A 26,290-nucleotide genomic window follows, 5' to 3' on the forward strand; every position below is an offset into this window, starting at 1 on the left:
TTACTTGTATCAAGTTACATGTTATAATTTCCCTGGAAAGAACTTGTGAAACTGTTAATATTTTTTCTAATTTTACATAAGAGAATGGTGGAATATTAAATAATTTTCCCATGATTATATAGTTGGTAGGAGGAAGATATGGGATTTTAATTTGTTAAAACTAGACCTGGAGCCCACAGTCTTAACTACTATGCTGTGTTCAATCTTGTCCCATACCCCTGGAAACAAGTCACACATGAAATTAATTACTCCGCCTATAACTGCAGATCAGAAAATGTATCTATAAGTAAATGCGGAAGTAAAGGGAGCTTTAAAAAAAATCACTGCAGACTATGGCATTGTGAAAGCTGATAGAGTAAGACAGGGATTCCATATACATCTAGAGAAAAAAAATATTAGAGGAAATTTTTATGAGGATATTTTTCAGGTTTCCAATTTTGCTTTATAAGAATTTTTCCTTAAATGGGATTTTACTTGGTTTGGGGATTGAAAAAGTTCAGGACATGCAATCCAAAAGTATGCCCCTTGTTACATTAATTTTGAGCTATAGGCACTTGAAAAACAGCACATGCAGGGAGTGGCTTTCTCTGAACCCCGCTTAGTTCCCTAGTGACAGTTCACCCAAGAGGAACTCAATTGTCATAAATCCTTTCCTGTAAGTTTCCTCAACCAGAGATAGGCTCCTGTCACAGGAGAAAAGACTAGAAGTAGCACACATCCAGACAAACTTTGTCCCATCTATTTTACTAGGGGACAATTTATCATTCCTAAAAATTATTTACTCTCCTCTTTTTAAAAAAGATGTTATTTATTTGTTTATTTTTAGAGAGAGAGGAAGGGAGAAGAAAGGAAGAAAAACATTGATGTGTGAGAAAAACATCAATCGGTTGCATTTCGTACGCCTTCAACCAAGGACACCCCCAACCAGGGACTTGGCCGGCAACCCAGGCATGTGCCCTGACTGGGAATCAAACTGGCAACCTTTTGGTTTGCAGGATGATGCCCAGTCCACTGAGCCACACTAGTCAGAGCTGTTTTCTCTCCTCTTCCTCTAAGAACATGTCATGTAAGCTCTCAAATCTCACTGGCTTTTTTGGGGGAGGGGTATCTAGTTTTATTTTTTTATTCCCATGTATATTAAATTAATAAATATCCTTATTTTATGGACAAATTGTCTGAATATTCAAAACTTTTCTCTCTTATTTTCTCTGTCCATGTACCGAGAACTGACATCAATTTAACCCCAAATAGATTAAAAAAACCATTTAACTGTACAGCATGGTACATATTTTATGTGTTTGTTTCTAAGAGCATGTGCAGAACTACTTAGAACAGCAAGAATTCTTCTTGCAGCAAAAACAACAATCAAAAGAAGAGTGAGGAAAATACTAAAATCTTCCTCTGAAAAATATTATTGTTTTAAATATGAATATGTTTTTAGCTCACAAAATATGAATAATATCTAAAGCATTCTTTAAATCATTAAAATAGTAATAAGATTACTCACTCTCTGCTGAAGAGCCAGGTTTTGGCAGTGTACAATTGGCAGTGTTCTCTTGGCAGAGGCAATTAGTAGATGAATAATAAGATGTGGCCTGAGGTAGAAAAGGTAGGAAAAAGCCAAGCAGCATTTCAGAGACCTCCTAAGATCTTATTAAGTTTATTTCTACTTCGGGGAATTTTTTGATGTTACATTGGTTTAAAGATGCTCACAAATTCTTGCTTGGATGAAGTCACAATAAAAATATAGCCCAATCTTAAAGTAATCTAATGCTATGCGATAAGTATGAAGTGTTTTTAAACCATTGTCTGGTACTAAATTCCAGATATGTGGATAAGAACAGAATTCCACTTCTTAATGAATTCTTTGAACAGACGTTAGTCTACTTTTCAGAATGAGCTCTGAATATCGAGGTTACAGGAAATGAATTCTTGCTATAAGTCAGTTAAGAAGTCAGGAACACCTGCATATGGACACCAATTCTTTTAGGTCCTTTCTGTCTCACAGAGAGGATTCCACTGATGGACACAGATATATTTAAAATGGCTCTCATGCAGGCACAGCTGGGTTTTTTTGCAGTAACAAAGGAATTCAGTTTGCAGATTAGTCATCTTCCTTTAATATTTTCAAAATAGAGATTGTGTCCTGGGAGAAATATATCTATGTGGCTGTTTGATTTTTTGTAGTTTCTAACACTGAAAATATACTCCTTTTCTTTAAAAAATTTATTTACACCCACGCAAGCATTTTGTGGTGAATCTCAAAGAAGTTAGTGTCCTAAGAATGATATACCTTAAATATGAAAGAAAGTCAGGGAGTTTTTTTGAACTAGGGAATTTCATATTTTTGAATAAATACAGGGCCCAGCAGAAGTAATATTTTCCTGAGTGTGGTTGGTAGGGTAATAATATGGGTGTAATAATTTATAGTTTTATTTGAACATTTCACCTAAAATGTCATACAGTGTTCTGGAGTGTGATACTGTTGTGTTACAGAATTACATATTATGATTTTTGTAATTAAAAAAGGGTGATATTTATGCCAGACCCCGTATGTCCTACTTGGCATCTTTTCATTAAGGGCCACTTGAGAACATTTATAACTATATTTGTATATAGTTCCCTTTGTGTTAAAGTGTAATGAGATTTTCAGTTGATAGATTTTTTTATTATAATGCATTGAAAATCCCCTGGAAATAGATTAGTCTCAGAATATTGCAATACAGAGAGTGGTCAACTTTATGTCTCAGTCTTCCAAGAAGTTTTACTGAGGCAGGTTTTGTTTTGTTTTTTTCTTTAACCAAAAGTGTTACTGAGATGAGTTAGAAGAAGCAGGGAAAGAGTAAAAATAAAAACATTTAACTAATGAGACAGAAAACCCAGGAGAAGATCAAACAATTGTGGATTCCCATTCCTGCAGTGTTAATATCTTTGAAATATGTCATAAAGAAAGCTAATTAAAAAGCATAATCTACCCATTCAGAAAGAGCAGAGAAAGAACATAAGAATATTATTTTGGAAGAATGTTAGTGCAATATGAACTGGGAGATGAAAATGTTCTCTTGATATCTGGTGGCAATTGTTAACTACTGCTCATGAACAATATTTATTTTCACTTCATGTTTCATCATTATTAAGCATTAGCTCATATTTTAACTTACTAATTACCATCCAGGAGATGAGATAAGTTATAGCAAAATGAGACTGGATTAGAAAAACAAAACAAAACAAAACAAAACTCTAGTGTTCTTTGACCCTGGGTTCCAATTCCAATTTTTCCTTAACATGTCCTTAAGTAAATAACTTCAACTTTCTCTGTACTGGTTATCCTATCTATAAAATACATGCATAGTTTCCATGAAATACAGAATACCTTTCCAGTTTCAATTGTTTAATACTGAATATGTTTTTGCCCAGTGCCTTACCAGTGGTTATGACTGACCCATTTTCTGAAACACTCTTTCATCATTTCATAAGTGACCACTTTACTTTTAGTTCATTATGCCATAATTCCTCAGTGCTATATTAACATTTATATTCACTAGGGATTTATATTTATTCAGACTCAGATCATAGGTTAAATAATTTTACAGAAATAATGTAATCCTGCCAACAAAAATATTCCACCATACCAATATAGGAGGGAGAACAGATGTTACTGCTAAAGCATTAACTGATCTACACACATATAAAGAGGCACAACAGTGACTATTAGAACAAAATCTTACACATTTTAGATGGCAATGAAGACGAAAAAGGAATTCATTATCTGAGAGACTAAGGGCAGCATTTCACAAGGAACCCCTTCATTAGTTCTAGAGGCATATTTTAACATATCTAGAGGTTATTTGGCCCAAAATTTTATAGATATCTCTACATTGTAAAAACAAGTAAGTAAGCTTCATTTCTATAAAGATTTATCTCTATTTCAAAGGTTATCATAAGGATTAAAATTCACTATGTTTTCAAGGAAAACCAAAATAATAAAAGAAAGAAGAAATTGCTTTACATGCCGTGTACGATAGAGAACATCACTTTCATTTACTTTTAAAGTATAAAGAACCTCATATGAGTTTAAGTACTTGGGCCTCAAAAAAAAAAAAAAAAAAAAAGAAGAAGAAGAAGAAACAGATTCCTGTTTTGAGACGTAAATTTTAATGGAAACACTATATATAATCACAAATAGTGAAGTGCAAAGATAAACATAATAACCGTAAACAGAAATTTCAACATAGGAATCAGTTTTAGTCATTGTATAAGGAGCCACTGAATACCATTGTTTTTATTTCATCCTCCTAATTTTAATGACATATGCCCAAGACCTCCCAGGTCTCATCATTATCCACAGCTTAGAAAAGAATAGCACTTTCTCCATTGTTTTAATGCAGTGCTATCTAATACAAATCAAATGTAAGCTACATGTAGAATTTTGAATTTTCTAATAGTTAAAAAGTAAAAATAAGTATGCAAATTTAATTTTAATAAACATTTTTTAATTCACTATTTCTAAAATCTTGCCACGTCAACATGTAATCAATGTAAAAATTACTGAAATGTTTTACTTTTTTAAATCAAGTCTCTTTAATCTGGTGTATATGTTATATTTGTATCACTTCTCAATTCAGACCACGCACATTTCACAAAATCAGTAGCCACATGTGGCTCTCATGTTGGGCAATACAGTTCTATCCAGTTTCATAAGGAAATGTGATACCTGCTCTTTGTGATGGTGGTAAACATATAATTGTACTATGAGATTTTAAGTATAGACCAATGGGATTACTTTTCCAATTTCTATTGTTGCTATTTGTGGGTATATATTATAATCATCCCTTTCTAGCCCACTGAGTTCCAAGTTGACTGAGAACCAGACACAAGTTTCATGTAGACATGGGTCAAAATATTGGCTTCAATTTTTAGTAAAGCTGCATAGTGTAGTGTGGCTTATATCTGTGTCCACATTATATTTCCTAATCCTCCTGTTCTCTAGTGCTAGCTTTGGAGCTGCCTGTCTGCACAGGGGTATGAAGTACATACTGGACTCTTACCCATGCATACTTCCCTTACAGAAAGAAGTGAGTGGGCTGGGTTCTGCTTCCCTGCAAAGAGAACCCAGGAAGTCTTTTTTTTTTTTTTTTTTTTCCATTTTCAACAACCAGATAAACAACTTATCCTCTTCTTTTGGAGGAGAAGGGAGGAAACTGGAAAAAAAATCTTCCCAATACTATTTTACCTTGGGGATCAGAACAGACATTTGAATAGGCAGTCTGTAAAGCAACTCCTAAATTTTCAAGAGGAATAAGATTTTAATTATGTAGCAATGTGTTAGAATGAGGTAGACTAGAAAAGCTTTTAACTAGAATTACGAGTTATTTTATTTGCGAAAGTAAAGAAAACCTACAGATCTATGTTAGGAAGAGGTATGCCGAAGAGCTTTTAACAAAAATTATGGCTCAGTTTATTTGAAGATTTACCACATCATGCCAATTGAAAAACAACAACAGCAATATGCAAATAGCCCATCTTTGTTACCCAACTTTTCTGGTCTCCCTTATCTAGAGCCTTTGGGAATCTGTCAAAATCTTACTGATTAGACTGAAAATCAATGCCCTGGGCCAAGTGAATGCAGTTGGAGTGACTTATCTATTGTTGATTACAGCTCAGTGAAGAATGGCTGACATTTCATGCCCAAACGAAGGCAAATGGCCTTGTCTAAGCTTGCTTACTTATATATTTCATAATTTGTTTGTAATGCTGAACAATCATTGACCAACTGAGATAACTTAATGAAAATTTGTTTCCCCCTCTTTGGCTTCATTTTCTCTTTCTAATGTACTGAAAGCAGCCTTCTAAATATTTATTTGGCTCTGCTTAATTTTCTTCCCAAGTCGTGACAAATATTTTTCAGGTACAATTACTGGGAAAATCTAAAATGGGAAGAAAAAAAATTAATTTGTTTACTCTTTACTGTTTTGCTTAAGTTTTTAAGCTTTCCTTTTTTAAAAAAAATAGTGTTTTATTTTCAGTACACCAAGAAAGAAAATAGAACCCAATATTCAATCAGCTCTTAGTTTGGCTGTTTTGAAGACTCACACACAGTTGGGGATTGGGAAACTGTAGTCTGAGAGAATCTAGAGGACAAACTTTTAGGGCCCTGAAATGCCTGAAGTATCGAGCTCTGATTGAGAAGGTAGCCTGAGAGACCATGGAGAACTACTGGAAACAATTTTTGTGGGGGATGACCTTGTCAAAACCATGCATTGCTCCTTCAATGACTTGAAACCATCATATAACACCCTTACTTTATGTCATTGTTCTACCTCTATCAAATAGCACACAAAATCATTTGGTAGCATTTTCCCTGAAATGGGACTAAAAGTGCCAGTGGATATATATAGCTGTCGGAAATAAATGACATTGAGCTCTCTAAAACTGAGAAAACATAGTGATCTTCAAAGAAAGAGTATTAGGATACCAGTCAAATTGCTGACGAGGGACCAATCTTCTTTCACCGCTTAATCTTGATTTCATGAGTGAGCTTGGCATTGATTTTTTTCTTTCTTGATCATACACCAGAGATGAAGATCAATGTGAAACTCATGAAGTATCTGGATATAATTCTTAAGGATACTGAATTATATTAACAACACTTTTTTTTTTTTTGCATTCCTACTATGTGATATATACTGCTAGAGGCACGAATGATATCAATATAAACATGCAGTCCTGACTTCAAGGATTTCAAATTGTATCAGGTAGACTGTCATAGATATGTGGAAAAAATGTCATGTTGACACAAATGTGGTAGAACATTCCTCTAACCAAATACTTTTCATAAGAAACTTCCTTTGGAAATTTGAAAGACTAAAAAAATATTTTTTACTACCTTCAGTGTGGCACAGATAGACTGAAATGAAGTTCAGAGTAAATCTCTAAAAAGAAAAATACTAATAGGAGCTTTTAGGTATCTGTCACACAATCTGCCTAAATATCTGATTGATATAATGAAAATATAATCCATTCCCATCTTTGGCTTGATATAGACATAGCTTAAATATCTGCTAAACTCAGTGCCTATAAATTATCTAATGCCTGACAAATGAAGGAAAATATATTCCAATATTTAGAATCATGTAGAAAATACACTGAATAGATAAGTGAATTCTAGATTGTTGATTGGGCCAGGGGAAGGGTACTTAAGAAGGGGAGGGAGGAGTTGTAGGGGGAAGGATGGTAAGAGAAAGGGACATTATAAAACAGCATTTGCATGACACTAGTTCAGAATAGTGATACAGGGATTAATTAATGTGTTAGTGGGGAAGTAGTGAGTCTGTTTCTCTTTCTATTGTGGGTAGCTACTGAAGAAGAACTCACACCAGAAATTCATTTTCAAGGGACTAATATGAAAGATAAGCTAACTATGCTGGGTAATTTTCATACTTTCCCCTTGTTTATAATTCTTTTCATGGTATCCCTGGTCATATCACAGTGGAATGAAACTCCTCAAGCAGAACTTAACACATTTTAAGTATACTGGATTAAACATTCAAAATTTATTTTTATCCCAAATTAGCTGTAGACACTAGTTGTTAGGTCTTCACATTCTTTTGGGGACAAATGACTACAAAGGCATTAACTCATTTTTGGAAGGATGACAAATTTGTAATTTAATTCTTACCAAGAAACGACCCCAGAAATAACTGTAGTGCTACATCCTATTTAATTTTCGCTTGCTTACTCTTTCCTTACATACAAGTGCACCTGCACAAAAATGAGACCCTTAGCAGTAGTAGACAGCTCACATTAAATGGACGTGTAGTCGTGGAGAGGGGCACTTACTGCTCACCTATTAGAGACAATGATATCTTAACTGCTGGTTTGGGGGTACTGTTTGATCATATGCAAATTACTAAATTTTCCTGAGTGAGAAGGCAGCAAACCACCCATTAGCTTATTACTGTCCTCATAGTTTAAGACTTTGTGAGCTTAGATCAAAGGATATCAAAACTCTCTCTGACAGATCAGGTAACATGGCCTGGTTGAGATGATTTCAGGGACCAAAAAAACTAAGAAGTAAAACATATTGTTGACAATTGTATACTTTCAGTAGTTTGGCCTCAAAATTTGGACTCTATTATTTTTTTTAATTAATTAATTTATTTTTTCAAATACATTTGTCTCTGCCTTCCCCCCACCGCTTTACCTTGCCCCCCTCCCCCCTCTCCCTCCCGCAATCCTTCCCTACTTTTCCTTTGTTCATGAGTCCTTCCTATATCTTCCTTGATGTGCCCCTTCTCTTCCTTTTCCTCCACCCACCCTTCTCTCCTTCTCTCTTGTCTCTGTTGCTTTCTTTTCCTTTCAGTGTTGCTGGTCTTATTCTCCTTGCATCTTTGTTTTGTTGGTTAGGTTCTGCTTATTGGTGAGATCATAGGATATTTGTCTTTCGCCCCCTGGCTTACTTCGTTTAGCATAATGCTCTCTAGTTCCATCCATGCTGTCACGAAGTGTAGTAGTTCTTTTATCTCTCTGCTGCGTAGTATTCCATTGTGTAAATGTACCATTACTTTTTGATCCAATCATCTACTGATGGGCATTTAGGTTGCTTCCAACACCTGGCTACTGTAAACTGTGCTGCTATGAACATTGGGGTGCATAGGTTTTTTTGAATTGGCGTTTTGAGATTCTTAGGGTATAGTCCCAGCAGCGGAATCACTGGATCAAATGGCAGTTCCATTTTCAGCTTTTTGAGGAAATTCCACACTGCTTTCCACAATGGCTGCACCCGCCTGCATTCCCACCAACAGGGTGCTAGTGTTCCCTTTCCTCCACAGCCTCGCCAGCACCTGTTGTTTGTGGATCTGTTTATGATGGCCATTCTGACCGGTGTGTGGTGGTACCTCATGGTGGTTATGATCTGCATTTCTCTGATGGCTAGTGATGCTGAGCATCCTTTCAAATGTCTCTGGGCCCTCTGTATCTCCTCCTTGGAAAAGCATCTGCCCAGGTCCTTTGCCCATTTTTGATTGGATCATTTGTCTTCTTGGAGTGGAGTTGAGTGAGTTCTTTATATATCTTGGAGATCAAACCTTTATATGATGTATCATTAGCAAATATATTTTCCCATACGGTTGGCTCCCTTTTCATTTTGCTGATGTTTTCTTTAGCTGTGCAGAAGCTTCTTATTCGATGAGGTCCCACCTGTTTATTCTTTCCTTTATGTCCCTTGCTTTAGGAGACATATCAGTAAAAAAAATTGCTGTGTGGGATATCTGGGAGATTCCTGCCAATGTTCTCCTCTAGGACTTTGATGGTGTTGCGACTTATATTGAAGTCTTTTATCCATCTTGAGTTTATTTGTGTGTATGGTGTCAGCTGATGATCCAATTTCAATTTTTTGCATGTAGCCATCCAGCTCTCCCAACACCATTTGTTGAAGAGGCTATTATGGCTCCATTTTATGCTTCTGCCCTCTTTGTCAAATATTAGTTGCCCATAGAGACCTGGGCTTATTTCTGGTCTTTCTATTCTGTTCCACTGGTCTATGGGTCTGTTCTTGTGGCAGTCCCAGATTGTTTTGAGTATAGTGGCTTTGTAGTATAGTTTGATGTCCAGTATTGTGATCCCTCCTACTTTGTTTTCCTTCCTCAAAATTGCTGTAGCTATTCGGGGTCATTTATGGTTCCATCTAACTTTTTAAAATGTCTGTTCTATGTCTGTGAAATATGTCATTGGTATTTTAATAGGGATTGTGTTGAATCTACAAATTGCTTTGGGTAGTATGGACATTTTGATGATATTAATTCTTTCAATCCATGATCACATTTGTCTGTGTCTTCCTTAATTTCTTTCCTCAATGTTGTATAGTTTTCTGCATACAGGTCTTTTACCTCCTTGGTTAAATTTATTCCTAGGTACTTTATTTTTTTTGTTGCTATATCGAATAGTATTTTTTTTTTCCTGAATTCTTCTTCTATTTCATTGCTGGTGTACAAAAATGCCTTTGATTTCTGAATGTTGACTTTGTATCCTGCTGTTTTGCCAAATTCACTTATTAGGTTGAGGAGTTGTTTGGTGGAGTCTACAGGGTTTTCTATGTACACCATCATGTCAGTCTGCAAACAGTGCTGGCATTACTTCCTCCTTCCCTATTTGGATGCTTTTTATTTCTTTTTCTTGTCTGACCGCTGTGGCTAGGACTTCCAATATGATGTTGAAAAGAAGTGGTGAAAGCAGACATCCTTGTCATGTTCCCGATCTTAGTGGGAAAGCTTTTAGTTTTGGCCTGTTGAGTATGATGTTGGCTATAGGGTTTTCATATATGGCCTTTATTACGTTGAGGAATGCCATTTATTCCCATTTTGCTAAGTGTTTTGATCATAAATGGGTGCTGTACCTTATCGAATGCTTTTTCTGCATCTATCGAGATGATCATTTGCTTTTTGTCTTTCCTTTTGTTTATGTGACGTATTACGTTTATTGATTTGTGTATATTGAAACATCCCTGCATCCCTGGGATGAATCCCCCTTGATCGTGGTGGATAATCTTTTGAATGTATTGCTGGATGCGGTTTGCCAATATTTTGCTGAGGATTTTAGCATCTATGTTCATCAGCGAAATTAGCCTGTAGTTTTCTTTCTTGGTAGGGTCTTTTTCTGGTTTTGGGATGAGGGAGATGCTGGCCTCATAAAAAACGTCTGTGAGTCTTCCCTCCTCTTGGAATTTTTGGAATAGTCTGAGAAGGACAGGGGTTAGCTCTTCCTTAAATGTTTTGTAAAAGTCTCCTGTGAAACCATCCAGCCCAAGGCTTTTGTGTTCTGGGAGCTTCTTGATTACTGCTTCAATTTCCCCAGCTGTTATAGGTCTGTTCAAGCTTTCTGCTTCATCCTCCTTCAGTGTTGGAAGATTACACTTTTCTAGAAATTCATCCATTTCATTGAGGTTTTCAAATTTCTTGGCATATAATTGTTCATAGTAGTTTCTGACAATCCTTTGTATTTCTGTGGCATCAGTTGTTGTTTCTCCTCTTTCATTTCTGATATTATTTATTTGGGTCCTCTCCCTTTTTTTTCTTGATGAGTCTGGTTAAAGGCTTGTCAATTTTATTTATCTTTTCAAAGAACCAGCTTCTGGATTGGTTGATCCTCTGAATTGTTCTTTTCGTCTCTATGTCATTCAGTTCTGCTCTCATCTTGACTATTTCCTTCCTTCTACTTGCTCTGGGATTTATTTGTTGTTGTTTCTCCAGTTCTTGAAGTTGTAGTGCTAGGTCTTTTATTTGAAATGTTTCTATTTTTAGGTAAGCCTGTATTGCTATGGACTTCCCTCTCAGGACTGCCTTTGCTGTGTCCCATAGGTTTTGAACTGTTGTATGTTCATTTTCATTTGTTTCCAGAAACTTTTTGATTTCTTCTCTCATCTTATTATTGACCCATTCATTGTTTAATAGTCTACTGTTCAGTCTCCATGAGTTAGCAAGTTCTTGAGGTTTCTCTTTGAGGTTGATTTCCAGTTCTAAGCCCTTGTGGTCTGAGAAAAAGCTTGGTATTATTTCAATTTTCTTAAATTTGCTGAAGCTTGCTTTGTGTCCTATCAAGTGGTCTATCTTTGAAAAACTTCCATGTGCATTTGAAAAGACTGTGTATTTTGCTTCTTTGGAATGTAAGGTTCTATATATGTCAGTTAAGTCCATTTGATTCAGTGCATAATTCAGCTCTACAATATCCTTGTTGATATTTTGTTTGGAAGATCTGTCCATTTTGACAGTGGGGTGTTGAAATCCCCTACTATCAGTGTGTTGCTGTCTATATCTTTTTTGAAGTTGTCCAAGATTTTCCTTATATATTTGGGTGCTCCTATGTTGGGTGCATATAAGTTTACAATGTTTATGTCTTCTTGATGGATTCTTCCTTTAAGTATTATAAAGTGTCCCTCTGGGTCTCTTTTTATGGCCTTTGTTTTGAAATCTATTTTGTCTGATATAAGTATTGTTACCCCTGCTTTCTTCTCTTGCCCATTTGCCTGGAATATTTTTTTCCATCCCTTTACTTCCAATCTGTGTAGGTCTTTGGCTCTGAGGTGTGTGTCTTGTAGGCAGCATATGTGTGGGTCATGTTTTCTTATCCATTCAGCTACCCTGTGTCTCTTGATTGGGGCATTTAGTCCATTTACATTGAGAGTTATTACTGATAAAAATTTATTCTTTTTTCTCTTTGTGCCTGTGTTTTTCTCTTTCTCACTCTTTTATTTCATCTTCTTAAACCAGTCCCTTTAGCACATCTAGTAGTGCTGGTTTGGTAGAGATGTATTCTTTTAGCCTTCTTTTGTCTGGGAAACTCTGTATTTCCCCTCTATTTTAATTGAGAGTCTTGCTGGGTAGAGCAGCCTTGGCTGTAGGCCCTTGCTTTTCATGGCTTGGAATATTTGTTGCCATTCCCTTCTGGCTTGTAGTGTTTGTGTTGAGAAGTCAGCTTCTAGGCATATCGGGGCCCCCTTGTATGTTACTTTCTCCTTCTCCCTTGCTGCCTTCAGGATTCTCTCTTTGTCTTTGATAGCTGCCATTTTAATGAATGATGTGTCTTGGAGTGGACCTCCTTGCGTCCCTCTTGAGTGGGGTCCTCTGTGCCTCCTGGATCCATGAGACCCTTTCTCTCCTCAAATTGGGGAAATTTTCCATCATTACTTTTTCGAGGAGTTTCTCTATCCCTTGCTCTTCTTCTTCTCCTTCTGGTATCCCTATTATATGGATATTATTGCGTTTCGGGGTTGTCCTGCATTTCCTTAAATGCCTCTTCATTCTTTTTGAGTCTTTTTTCCATTTATTGTTCTTTCTGGGAGCTCTTTTCTACCTTATCCTCCATCTCACTGATTCGATCCTCAGCTTCATCCAGCCTGCTTTGGATTCCTTCTACTGTGTTCTTCAATTCAGAAATGGTATTCTTCATATCCTCTTGTGTCTTCTTGATAGTTTCTGTGTCCTTTTCCAGGCTGATATAGTTTGCTGTAAGATCCTGATAGTTTCTCTGCAGTTTCTCATAGTTCTCTTTGAGCTGGCTGAGCTCATCGAGCTTCCTTAGAGCCATTGTTTTGAATTCAGTATCTGATAGTTCACTTGCCTCTATTTCATTTAGCTCTCTCTGTGGGGACTCTTCCTTTCTCCTCATTTGGGGGGGAATTTCTTTTTCTTCCCATTTTTTGAGAGTCTTTTTTTTTTTTTTGCTTCTGCTTCAATTTATCTGTCTAGATTTCCTGACTTTGTGGATTAAACTTCTATGGTAGTAGGCGGGCTTTTTTCTTTCTTTCTTTTTTTCTTTACTTTTTTTTCTGGGTCTGCCTCTGATGATGTCAGTTGTTGACCCTATCTGTCCTTGGGCTGTTTTTTTGAGGCTTCCAGGAATCTACTGTCTGTGTCTCTTTCCTGAGATTGTCAATCTGGTCACTCTGTCCTCATCTGTCATGCTTAGGCACCAAAGGACGGAGCAGTGCCTCCTGATGGTGGGACTATCGTGCCCTTATAGGCTGCTGTCACTCGGGGGTATAGTCCACCTGAGCAAGATGGAGATCGTGAAGTGGGGAAGAGTCAGCACTGGGACTCCCCAATGCCTCTGTCTCCAGTCTCTCCTCAAGGGTCTCTGGGCAGCTCTGTGACCCCTTCAGCCAGGGATCCACTATTTCTGCAGACTGCTCTGCACTTGCACGCTGGTTCGGTTGCCTGGAGTCTTTTTCTGTGGTGTATTTTCCCTCATACTTCATATTCAATCTATGTTGTAATTTTCATGAGTCTTATTGTTATCGACTGACTTAATACTGAATCTGCCTCAGTCTTCTTTTTTAATAGCATCTATCACCTTTTAATATAATTTAATCGACTTGTTTTTTTACTCAACCACTGTTTCTTCCTCACGGTTGTAATATAAACTTTATCAGGACAGAAACATTTGTCTGTTATTCTCTGTTTATTCCCTGATTTATCTGAAGTTCCTAGAGAAGTGCTCACCTTATGGTAGTGCTCAAAAATATTTATTAAGTGACTTCATGGAGCTGCCATCTGAGCAAAAACATAAATGTGGTAAGGGAGTAAATCTGCAGAGACCTTGTTTCTGCAGAGAAAGTACAAAAAACCAAGAGAAGAATCACAAGCAGCAGGGATGCCAGTGTGGCTGGAAGGAGTCAGTGAGCTGAATAGTTTGGCTTAGAGCCTGTGCTCTTAACTCATAAACTGAGATCAATATCACTTACTACTTATATGCTTTGGAGAAAGAATTGTGAATACTCTTAAACCTAATTCTCTCACTAGTGATATAAGGGTGACGATCTTGTAGAAATATTGTGGGAATGAAGTGAAATACTGTATAGTGAAATGCCTTACAAATGGGTTAACAAATGTTAGACCCCTTCTCACCGCACGTCCATCCCTGATTTGTTGGGTGCACTGTATTTGTTTTGGTCACAGAGAAACTCTAAAAAGCAAACAAACCAACCAACCCTTCAGTCCTCAAATGGAAGCCTGGGAACCATTAGCAAACCTAACCTACCATACTGATATCAATAAATACTCTAAAGGATTATAAGAAAAGAATAAATTCTTAAGTAAACTCAATTCAAAACCAGCTGGCACTTGATTAATTGTTTAATTAGGGAATTACCCAGGGATAGACAATGAATTTTGAGTAATGACTTGGCCAGCTGCTGGCCTCCAGATAGCTGAGTTTCCCATTTAAGAAGAGCCTGTGGTAAAAGATAAAGACCCAGAGCAAAAATAATCCTAATTATAATCCTGGCAGGGGGCCTCCACTTTTGTACCTGGGGGTCACCGCCAATTTTACTCCTTGAGCCTCTCTTCAACTCAGATGGAAGAATTAGTAAGTACTTGTCTACTGCCCTGGAGATTAACTTTACTTGGTAGGGTATGAACCCAACAACTGTAAGACTCAAAGGATTAGAAGCTTTTATAAGAAATTTTGACCTCCAGTAGCCCACAATATTTCCATATTATAATAGTAATCCATAATTGTCATCAACATGCAGGATATTAAAGTCTTACATTTAAGGTGAGGATCACATTGAAATATTTCCTGCAAATTAAGTGATTCAGAATTGTCTTGAATCAACTTCTATTTTTAATGTACCTCTATTATAACTTCTCAAGAAAGCAGGTGGCCACATAGCTAAGAGGCAGGGTCACCTAGGAGGCAGGGTCAGATTGGCAACAACTTTTAGTACAGCAAACAAGAGACCCTCTTATTCCAGCTGACACTTTGTCTTCTTAACCCTAGCTTGTTCTGTCTGTGTGCCTGAACCATGGCTCTATTTCTTCCCCTCTATTCTTAACCTGCGTTTGGTAATCTGACTTACATATGATGAGGTGTCTATTTTATTTTTTTAATTTATTTTTTTACCTCACTTTAATTTACTGATTTTGCTTCACTCCAAATTTGTACTTTTAAATCAGAAATGTGATCGTCAGGTTGAAAAGCAAGGCTTACGTCTCAAAAATTCCTTTCTACAGTGGATGTGTTTCCTGGGTTAACCACCAAGCCACATCAATTTTGCATGCAGGAATGGGTCCTGCTTCAAGTCCTGATACTAAGTGAGAGAAAATACTGACCTCCAAAAATGATGCAATTCCAACTATAAAACTTCTCTGCTATGATTTCCAAAGCCCACAAAATTTATATTAATTCCTCACCAGGGGGGAGTTTAGGATGTGGTGTTATTTCTAATCGTGAATTATTAGTATAATTTAATAACTATAGCCCTTACTCTGCACCAAGTGAGTAAAGAATGATTATATATTATTTGCTCAATATTTTTTTTCTTGTAATGGACATATGAAGTCAGGCTTGAAAAGGCTAATTCTAGGAGGTGTGCCTTTTTTTAATTTCATTCTTTCATTCATTGACTCATTTAGTGTATCAAGTAGTACAAAAAATATTTAGGATACATTCTATGCCAAATATAGCTCACATTATTTGTTGTGTTTATTTTATACTATTTTAGTTTTATACTTAAAGTATTCATTTTTAAATGACTGATATCTTTTAACTACTTTAAACATACATGATAAATAAGAAAGTTAGTTTATACCAGTTCGAGGAGGGGGGCTTCTGTGGATTTGATGGACATTGTAAATTGGATCTACTGATTTTAATGTGCCACTCTTTTTCTGGGCTGGAGTTTACCTGTAATAACCTATAAAGAGAAACAAATAGTAATATTAGGCCAGCGGATCAGGGACCATAAGCGGAAATTCAGAGAAGAAAATTCAAGATATGTTAGATAAAAGTCAGGCATACATAAGGCAAAAATTTAGGTTAAGTTGGAGTTTTTCAATCCTTTGAGTACCTACACATTTTTAAGGCTTGCTAGGATAGGACTACAGTTAATAAAGTGGATTCCTTCTTGCATAATCCAGGATAAGACATGTTATAAAACTTGTTGGGCATGGAAGAGGACGAGACACTGGAAAATTGTTTAGGGACTTTACAAACCTTAGTCTGGAGCTGAGGCACAGTTTCTAGTTACATTTTATTGGCCTGAATTGGTCACCTGTCCTGTTGGTCTCTGGGGCTAGAGAGTATATTACTCTGATATCCAGAGCAGGGTTGCCAAATTTAGCAGCAGCTTTGGTGGGCATTAGTAATGGTTACATTTCTCTAATCAAATGCGCTCAGTCATTTGCTTTGTCTGGTGAAATATCCCTCCCCACACTCAGGGGAATCCTTCTGGCAACCTTCAAAGCATAACACCTTGATCTTATCTTGGGCAATTAAAGGTAGCTATTTACTATTTTTATTCCTTAGCTTTTGTTCTTTTCTAATAATCCTTTTTTGTTGTTGTTAAATAATCAGTTTACAAACCAGCATACAGCTGCCTATATGGTGACGGAGCAAATTGAGCTTGCTAAAGTACCAGTATTGTCCTGAGGTGTCTGCAAGTAGTACCCACTGCCTTTTGTTGAAGGGCAGAGTTTGACTCACAGAAATAGCAAAACCCACCCCTAAGGCTATATATTTCATGAACAGAACAAAGTTTAGAATGGATGATTGGCTTTAAAGGTACTCTGGAGCAGAAGCAATAATCCAGAAAATCAACTTTTAGAAACTATCTTAAAAAGTTGGTCCGAAGAGATATACATGAATGTGAATTTTAGGATAGGTGATTTACGCACAGAGGAAGAAATAGCTGGGAGAAGGAGCTAAAAGGACAGGTCATGTATTCAGGAAAGTGCATGCCAAGACCATTTCTGTGGCTTGAGGAGGGTTAATTTCTAAATTCCATAATTAGATGAGAGACAAATGAACAAAATAAATAAGACAAAATGATTAAGACAAAGATATACGATATAACCGTTAATTGAGAAAGTATATACAGTCTGCTTAGTTTGGTTCCTGACTTAACAGCTTAATAATTATTAGCTGTTATTACTCACTTTTATAGATTCCAAGATATATATTTTTTCTATAATTAAACCATTCTTAAATTCAGGTGTACTTAATAGCTATGAAGTCTTAAAACTGTCTGTGGCCAAGTGGCAGTTACGAGTTAGTGTTATAAAAACCTTTGATATCATGTCTATCATTAGAAAAATACAGTGTTATTATACTAAACACTGACCAATTTCTTGAGAAAAATGAACAAACAAACAAACAAACCCAAAACTGGCGCATAAGGGGCAAATAAGTAAAATGCTTGCATGTTAATCCCAGCAAGGATTGCAGGCATATTCACGTAACAATGAAATCTTAGCCCCCCTGTCAGTTTTCACTCTGTGGGGAAAGTGCAGATAAGCAGTAAAATGGATGGGACACAGGTAACTGAAGTTTGGGGCCAAGAGTTCCAAGAACCTGAAAAATCAGATCTTGAAAAACTGAGAGTTGACTGTCTTTCCTCATGCTTCCTTCAGTACCTGCCCATTTCAATGACATGAAAATGCATGCTTTACGAATTGTAGTAACAGTATTTTTAGTAATCAACATAGTTTGAAGTGATTCTGCAAGAGCTTATTGTGCCATATAAATTAGGTAGTACATGCAAAGTGCTAAGGATGTGGTCTGCCACAGCATGAGTAGCTGCTATTATTAGTTATTCATTTTATTTATTTATTGCATCACTATCATTTTAATATAATGACTTCTCTAATTTAGTCTCACAAAATCAAGGCAAACATTTATTTTTTCTCTCCCTATTTTATCAACCTGTGCAAACTCTCTAGAACAAAATCCTTCTAGTAATTATTGCCTGATGATTCTTTTTGCATTCTTACCTTTTCCCCCCGCTTTATTTGGGTTCACCTCTATCCTTTTCATCTAACTAGGTACTTACATGTTGAGTGGAATCTAAGTTTCACAACTGCTGGGTATTCATCCAGAGGTTTCACCAGAGATCTCTATCTTTTCAAACTCATTTTTTTGATACATATTTCCTAAACAGGTTTAAATTCTAGCTCCATGTATTAATAACTGTAAGAATTGCATTTTCCTCACTCTAAGGTGGGGATAACAACACCTATGTCAAAAAGTTGAGAAGATTAAATTATAAATGGGCTGAATGCATAAAAGGCACTCAATAAATATTAATTCCTACCATAAATTTTGGTGCCAGATATTGTTAACTCTTTGCAAGTTTACAAACTTTCTACCAGACTATATTTTTAGTTTCTTGGCAACAGCCAACATATTCTTATATACGCCTTAGTCTGTTTTAGTTCCTAGTGTTTTGCTTTTTATTTAATCTGTTAAGCCATTACTTATAAGATATGTTGATACGAGGATTTAAAATACAGTGCATGGCCATGGATCTTAGAGGTGTTGAAATTGTTCTGCATCTTGACTGCATCAATGTCAGCATCCTAGTTGTGATATTGTTCTATAACTTTGTAATATGCTACCATGAGGGGAAACCTGTAAAAGATAGGCAGATTCTCTCGGTTATCTCCTATAACTTTATTTGGATACACAATTATCTCTAAATAACTTTTAATTTAAAACACACTGCAGTTGTTTGGTGCTCCTTTTGTTGTGGCAGTGTCCTGTTTTTGTTTTACAGAAACTGAGGGACTGCATATAATGTGATCTTTAATAAGATAAACTAAAAAGAATAAAGCAAAAATGGTTTCAGTACTGATCCATGTAACTACATTTACTTCTTTTTGTAAACTATTAAAATCATTTAAGTCATCAAAAATTGTTGGGCACTTGGGAGTTGTATATTCTCAGTGGCTTCAGTGAGTTTGTGTTGTAATTTTCACTTCCTTTGCCAATTTAATGCCTTATTTGCCATTGCCGTCTCCTCTCCTTGGGGATCACTTTACCTTCCCAAGCATTTTATCACCTCACATACAACCTGTCTGTGCTGTTTCAGGCCCATTGTAGCAGAAGAGAGCCTGCCAAACCCTCCGTGAATTCAGGCACCTTCCTCTGCCCTTGAGCATCTGGGCCTTTTGGAAATGACTTTATCTGTCATTTTTTCCCCCTGAATAAAATACAAAATAGCTTTAATCAGACAGTGCTAAAAATCTGCACAAAAGAAGCCAATGGGAACCGGGGACCTGAATCTCAGCTGTCACTTCGGAAAGCAGTGGAAAGGACCCTAACTGAAGCTCCAACCTGAGAGATGCCCCGCTGGGGCTGCTGTGTCCATGAGATGGGATCAGGTTGCATGATCTCAACTCAAATTCGGCAGCATTTCTGGCATCCTCAAGTATTAGTACCTGAAATGTGTGTGCACCCGCAACGTCCAGGGGAGATGAAACCAATAGCTAAAGCTCTCTGTGTTTGGATACGTACATGGGTCCTGTAAAACAGGTGATTTTATAATGCAGCTTCAGTTCATGTATTTTATTTAAAAACATTCTTCTATTGGAATTGCAATGGATAGTGTGCTCTCTTGGAGAATAGTACTTCTGTAATAATAATAATAAATAATAATATAATAAATAACAATTATATAATAATAATAACAGCTATCCAAAGGGAGAGCAAATATTGCCATATGCTATCTATTTTGGAAGACTTTTTATTCCCAGGATGATCCAAATTGAGATAGTAGCTTGACTTTCTGAAGGCTGTTATACTCGAATTTTGTAAAGATAGAGAAACAAAAAAGCAAAGAAAGAAAGCATTTCACACGTCAACCTTCCCCCTTTCTTCCTCAACTACTCCTGCCATTGGGAGGGTAAAGCATAACACCTTCCACACTGTCACGTTGCAAACTACAGAGAACCCCTCTGTAGGCTATTTTATTCTTCACTGAACTCTATGTGCTATGTTTCACTTAAATTACCTTGGATAAAATAAGGGATGTGGCTTGGTGCACAATTTGAATTGCCCCAGGCTGAACTTTCTTTTGGTGACCTGGATAATGGAAAGAATATGGGAGTAGATATATATGTGAGTGTGTTTAGTGCATAGAAGAATGTGTAAAAGGATTCACTCATTGGGATCCTTTCATTGAGTGGGAGTAGGGTCAAAACTGAGGGGAAGAGGTCCAAGGTTATTTCAGTTGCCTTTATTTATAATAAGAAAGTAATTATATATTTTTATGGGAAATTTAAATGAGAGATTTCCAAGACAGTCTTGCTCTGAAGTATAATGCTTGTATCCAGCCTGTGGGTAGGTAGTCCCAAAATGCACTTCTGCAGAAGTGTGAACTTGAAAGGTAATAGTGATGCAGTTAAAGGTCATCTTCCCTACTTTCCCTCAAATCCAAGATCTAGCAATGACTTCAGGTCCGTTTGCAGACATTCAGACAAATGAGTTGATTAGACAGTTGATAATGGTCATTAAATTTTCTGAGCATTTGGCAATCTGTTTTTGTGATGGCCACTTTTTTTTCTGTTTGGTTAATTCAATTGTTGTTCCCACACTGAATAGGTGGCATCTATAAATATGTGAGTAAATCCCACTATAGCTTACTACTTCTATGATAATCAGAACTTCTACTACTATATCATAATAAAATGAATACAAGATTATGAAAAGGCAAGAACAGCTGAGGTAGTTACTAAGTGATTTACTATCTGCAAAGGTGTTCTTTTAATTGTTTCTGAAAACTTCTCAGAGATAAAATAACACAAAGCAATTGGGGTTAGAGAAAAAAAGTAGACATTTAGAAATTTAAGCTTACTAATTTAGCTCTTTAGAATATGAAATATTTCAAGAACATATAAAAATTCAGAATTTTCTTTTTTATTTGTGTTTTCTTAGTTTCCCAAATGTTCAATTCTGTTTATTTGCAATGCAAGACAATCTAAAATATTCTGATTAAATTATTATGTAAGATAACTTTAAAAATGACCCTAATTTTTTGCCTCTTTAAATTAATATTTCATTTTCATCCACAGCTCTTGAAATATCTTTTAGTTAGGGGCCAAGAGAATTCCTTACAAAATGGCTCAAATGACAAATGATCTAGAGTAAAATACTTTATCGATAGGCAAAATCACTTAGGACTGAAAAATTAATATTTTAAATATACTTTTTTTTGTTTTGAGCCTACAGTTCCTAAAGTGTTTCTGCATATCATATTGAAATAATGACATAATTATAATAACTTCCTACTTATAGTGACAAATTTATTCCTAGTTAATTCATTTGTTTTTATGTAGGGACTTCTATGAGATTGTGCTTTAATTCAATATTAAGCAGGCTATTATTTGAAAGTGTTTCCTACTTGGCAATAAATGGTGGTGATTTAGTTATGATTAAAAAGAAATGAGTATATGAAAACCTAATGAAGTTCAGAGAAGTATTCATTATGTTTCAATACATTTAAATTATCTACTTGCCCAATACATTGTTGTACCTTTATTGTAATTAACTAGAAATTAACTCATTTAATTTTTTTAAAGAGCAATTTCTGTCTCAAAATTCTTACTTTGCTATATAGCCATTGAAAACCTAATTGAGAGTGCAAGAAACATACTTTGTAATGAATCAAACAAAAAAAAATTAGTGTAGCATTGCAAGTGAATTGTAAATGACTGAAACTGTTTGTAGAATCATGATGGATCTGTAGCATCCAACATTTTTCTGCATGGAATGTCTCTGATATTAAATACCTTTATATATTTCAATGTTCAATGCTTTATCAAATACTGTATATTCTATTTCTCTCCTGTCTTTCATTATCTGATATGAAGGCATTATCACATCAACTATTGTCAGTGAGTCATTTTTAATTTCTAAAAAATGGGGTCTTTTATTTGTTCTTCCTGGCTGTGTTTTAATGCATTTGACTGGCTGGACCAGATGTGTCTTGCTTCCCACCTTCTACTTTCACCCTTCCCCAAAGTGTAGAAAATGTCAGGAATTAACTCCCTTCCTCTTTCTTTTGCTTGAGCAGTTTCATTGAGATGTAATTCAGATACTTACACTTCACCCATTTAAAGTATGCAATTCAATGTTTTTTCAGTATGTCCACAGATGTATTCAACTACCACCACAGTCAAATTCAGTTCATTTTCATGATCTCAGAAAGCCCCATATACTTTAGATATCGCTCCCCTTATTCCCCCATCCTACCCACTGCTATCCCTTTCCTTAAGCAACTACCAATCTACTTTCTGTCTCAAAAGATTTCTTCATTCTGGACATTTATGGAATTGTATAATATATGGTCATTTATCACTGGCTTCATTCACTTAGCCTGATATTCTCAATTTTCATTCATATTGTAGCATGAATTAGTGTTTTATTCCTTTTTATGGCCAAATATTATGCCACTGTATGGATATATCATATTTTCTTTATCCATTTGTTAGTTGATGAACATTTGGATTGTTTTCTATCTTTTGACTCTTATGAGTAAGGATGCTTATATACATTTGTATCCAAGTTTTAGTGTTTAATTTCTCATGTTTATATGCATATGAGTAGAATTGCTGGGTCATATGGGAACTATGCATTTAACATTTTAAGGAAATTCCAGACTGTTTGTCAAAGTGACTGTCATTTTACATCCCCATCAGCAGTTTATTAGAGTTCAGCATATATGAGTTTATAAGGCAGAGACAAATGTATTTGAAAAAATAATAATAATAAAAAAAATAGTTCTGATTTTTCCACATCATCATCAATACATGTTTTTATCTAAATTTTTGATGATACTCATCTTGTGAGTGATAAGTGATATCTCATTGTGTTTTTAATTTGCATTTCCTTGATGACCATTGATGTCAAATATTTTCTGTGTTTTTATAGGCTTTTTATATCTTCCTTGGAGAAATGTCTTTTCAGAACATTTTTCCATTTTTAAATTGGGTTATTTGCCTTGTATTATTGAATTTTAAGAATTTTATATATTTGAAGTATGTCTCTTATCAGATATACCAGTTCCAAATAACTGAATGACTGCAGATTTATCTTACTCATCAACAACTAGCATATAGCACCAACTATATGGTCACAACTCCCTAGTGACACTTGAGTGAATATTCTGAATCCAGTTATTGGATAAATTCAGTGTTCATTTGTCATTTTTTTGTGTGTTCAGAATTAGTATTAGTAAGAGAATTTTAGAATAAAACTGTGTACAACTGTTTTTTTTTTTTAGCCATGTATTAAACATCAACATAGGACACTTTAAAAATCCTGGCTCTAATATTAAATCCTTGGTGCTTTGCATAACCACAAAAACCCTGACAGACACTGGTACTAGAAAATTATAGTCTCCAGAAATGAATTTTCTTCTTCTGTCTCATTAGAGACTTCCCATTGAACTTCATCATCAGGGCAAGGACTTTAAAGATTGCAAGGAAATCTTCCACTTCTCATAGCAATTGAATTGACGTCTAAGTTATTTCTCATATCTAACTGAATTTTATATGGATATATGTTACTTTTACATATTCACGACAAATATATTTTTTTTATTCAAAATCTGTCCTTTGAAAAAACAGTTCAGCTGTTGGATCTGGAGATGATTTCTCAAGAGGCTGATGAGTTTACATCAATTCATTCACATATCTCTATTTTGTTTCCTGTTTCTTTACATGATCCAGTGGCTAGGAATGGAACCGTTGTCTCTAGGATATAGCACAGACTGGGTGACATTGGTTTTTCTCCCATTGCCTCTTTAGCATTTTGCTTATTGTTTAGTTGTCTCTTATTTATATGCTGATCAATTAATTCATCTTAATCACTGATTCTGTGGCTCATGGTTTTTTTGAAGGCATGACTCAACCATTATAGTAGCTCAAATTCTAGTTTATTTTTGGCATGCTTTATAAGCCTTTATTTTGTCACCATTACATAGCTTTGTGAACATGTTTCAGTGGGTCACTATCCCTTTTATATATGGTCTATTAAACCAGGCCACGTGGTAACAGGTAAATAAATCTCTTCTGTCCAGATGGAATTCTCACTTGTTGGTCCCTACATCCCCACAATCTACCCTATTAGGCAGTCTCAATGATTCATCAATCTACACTCATGAATGGGTGTATATGGAAACTGATTTCTTTACTCCTACACTTTCTCTACTGGCAGGAAATCTTTGATCCATACCCTTATTTTCCTAGTTTTACCTTAAAAATTATTTCTCACATTCAGGTTTAAATGGGACAGAATGATATAAGATTTTAGTCAAGGTGACATATGTGGCCTTTTTACAAAATGAAGTCCTACAGACGGGAACTTAGTATACTAATTCTAACATTAGGTGAATAGATGATTATTACATATAAGGAAAGTTAGAAGTAAGGCAAAGAGAAGCCTGAGTTCTTATCTCTTAGGATATTGTGGTGACATTGTGGAAAATAAGTACCAACATTCAAAATATTTCCTGAAATTTTTGTGAGCTTGTTTACTTTATATATATTTTTAAGTATAGGTGCTGCTGAAGTGAACACAGTTAACTTTATAAATTGTCACTGCAGCTACTACACCATCTGAACAGAGTTTCCAAAGTTCCTCTGCGGACTGCCCTTCTTTATGCCATGTTATTGATTTTACAGTGCTGCACTTCAGCTTTCTTCAGACCATTTCCTCCAGGCTCCCCTTTCCCTCCTAAGGCAATAACCATTTTTAATCTCGCCAACCGAGCAAGAGATGGTTTGCTGACAAGAACCCAGCAGCCAGGCCCTAGCACTCCCTCAAGTTCTTCAATTGCGCTCAGAGAGTAACGTGACGGACAGACCAGTAGCAAACTTCCTGTTTTGTTTTCGGATTGACTAGCTATTCGTATTTCAGGGAAAGAGACATGTTTCTATTTGAAAAGATGAAACATGGAAACTTTGCCATAAGTAATTTAGGTTGCTTCCCCTAAAGTCAAGTATTCCAAACTACTAGTTTCTCTCCCACAAACTTTTAACTTCTCCAACCCTCACCAACTGTGCTTCCTTGTGCTGGGTCTAACAAAGACGGTCAGAAATGTTCTGCTTTAGATAGAGTGTTTGTGTGCTTCCAAAGTTCATACATTGGAAACCTAATGCCCAAGGTGATTATATTAGGACATGAGGCCTTTGGGAAGTGATTTGGTCATAGAGGCAGAGTTCTCATGTAAGGAATCAGTGCCCTGATTAAAAAAAAAAAAAAGCCCCAGAAACATGGTCACCCCTTCTGTCATGGGACAAGTCAGCAGTTTGCAACCCAGAAGTGGGTCTCACCAGAACCCAACAATGCTCTCTTCTTGACTTTCGACTTCCAGCCCTCAGAACTGCGTATTACCAGTACCCAGTCTGTGATATTTTGTTAATAGCAGCCCAAGCAAAGGTAGGCCCTTAGAATTATACTCACTTTCTTTTTCACATGAGAAAATGGAAGTCACAATTAATGATCTGTTTTAAGGTGAAATAATCCATTGAGAAAATCATGTTTACAGATATAAAAGTGTGAGTTTAAAAAAACAGTAAAAGTTTATTATGATAGTATTGGCTATATTCCCTATGTTGTACACTATATCCCTGTGACTTATTTATTTTCCTACTGGAAATTTGTTCTTATTCTCCTTTACCATTTTTTTGCCCTTTTCTTTGCCCTTTTTCCTTTGGCCAACCATCAGTTTATTCTCTAGATCAGTAAGAATTTATTTTGTATTGTTCATTATTTTTGGTTGTTATATTTTAGATTCTACACATAAGTGATATCAGATAGTTTCTGTCCTTTTCTGTCTGCCTTATTTCACTTACCATAATATCCTTTAGGTTCATCTATGCTGTTGTCACAAATGGCAAAATTTCAGTGTGATGTTTACTTTGTTAAGTATGTTAGTATTGAAGAACTATGTTGTACATTTGAAACTAATATTGTATATTAACTATATTTTAATAATAAAAACTAAAATAATTATGAA

The sequence above is a fragment of the Pteronotus mesoamericanus genome, unplaced genomic scaffold, assembly GCF_021234165.1.
Source record: "Pteronotus mesoamericanus isolate MK-2021 breed Mesoamerican mustached bat unplaced genomic scaffold, CSHL_Meso_final contig_291, whole genome shotgun sequence".
NCBI classification, from domain to species: Eukaryota; Metazoa; Chordata; class Mammalia; order Chiroptera; family Mormoopidae; genus Pteronotus; species Pteronotus mesoamericanus.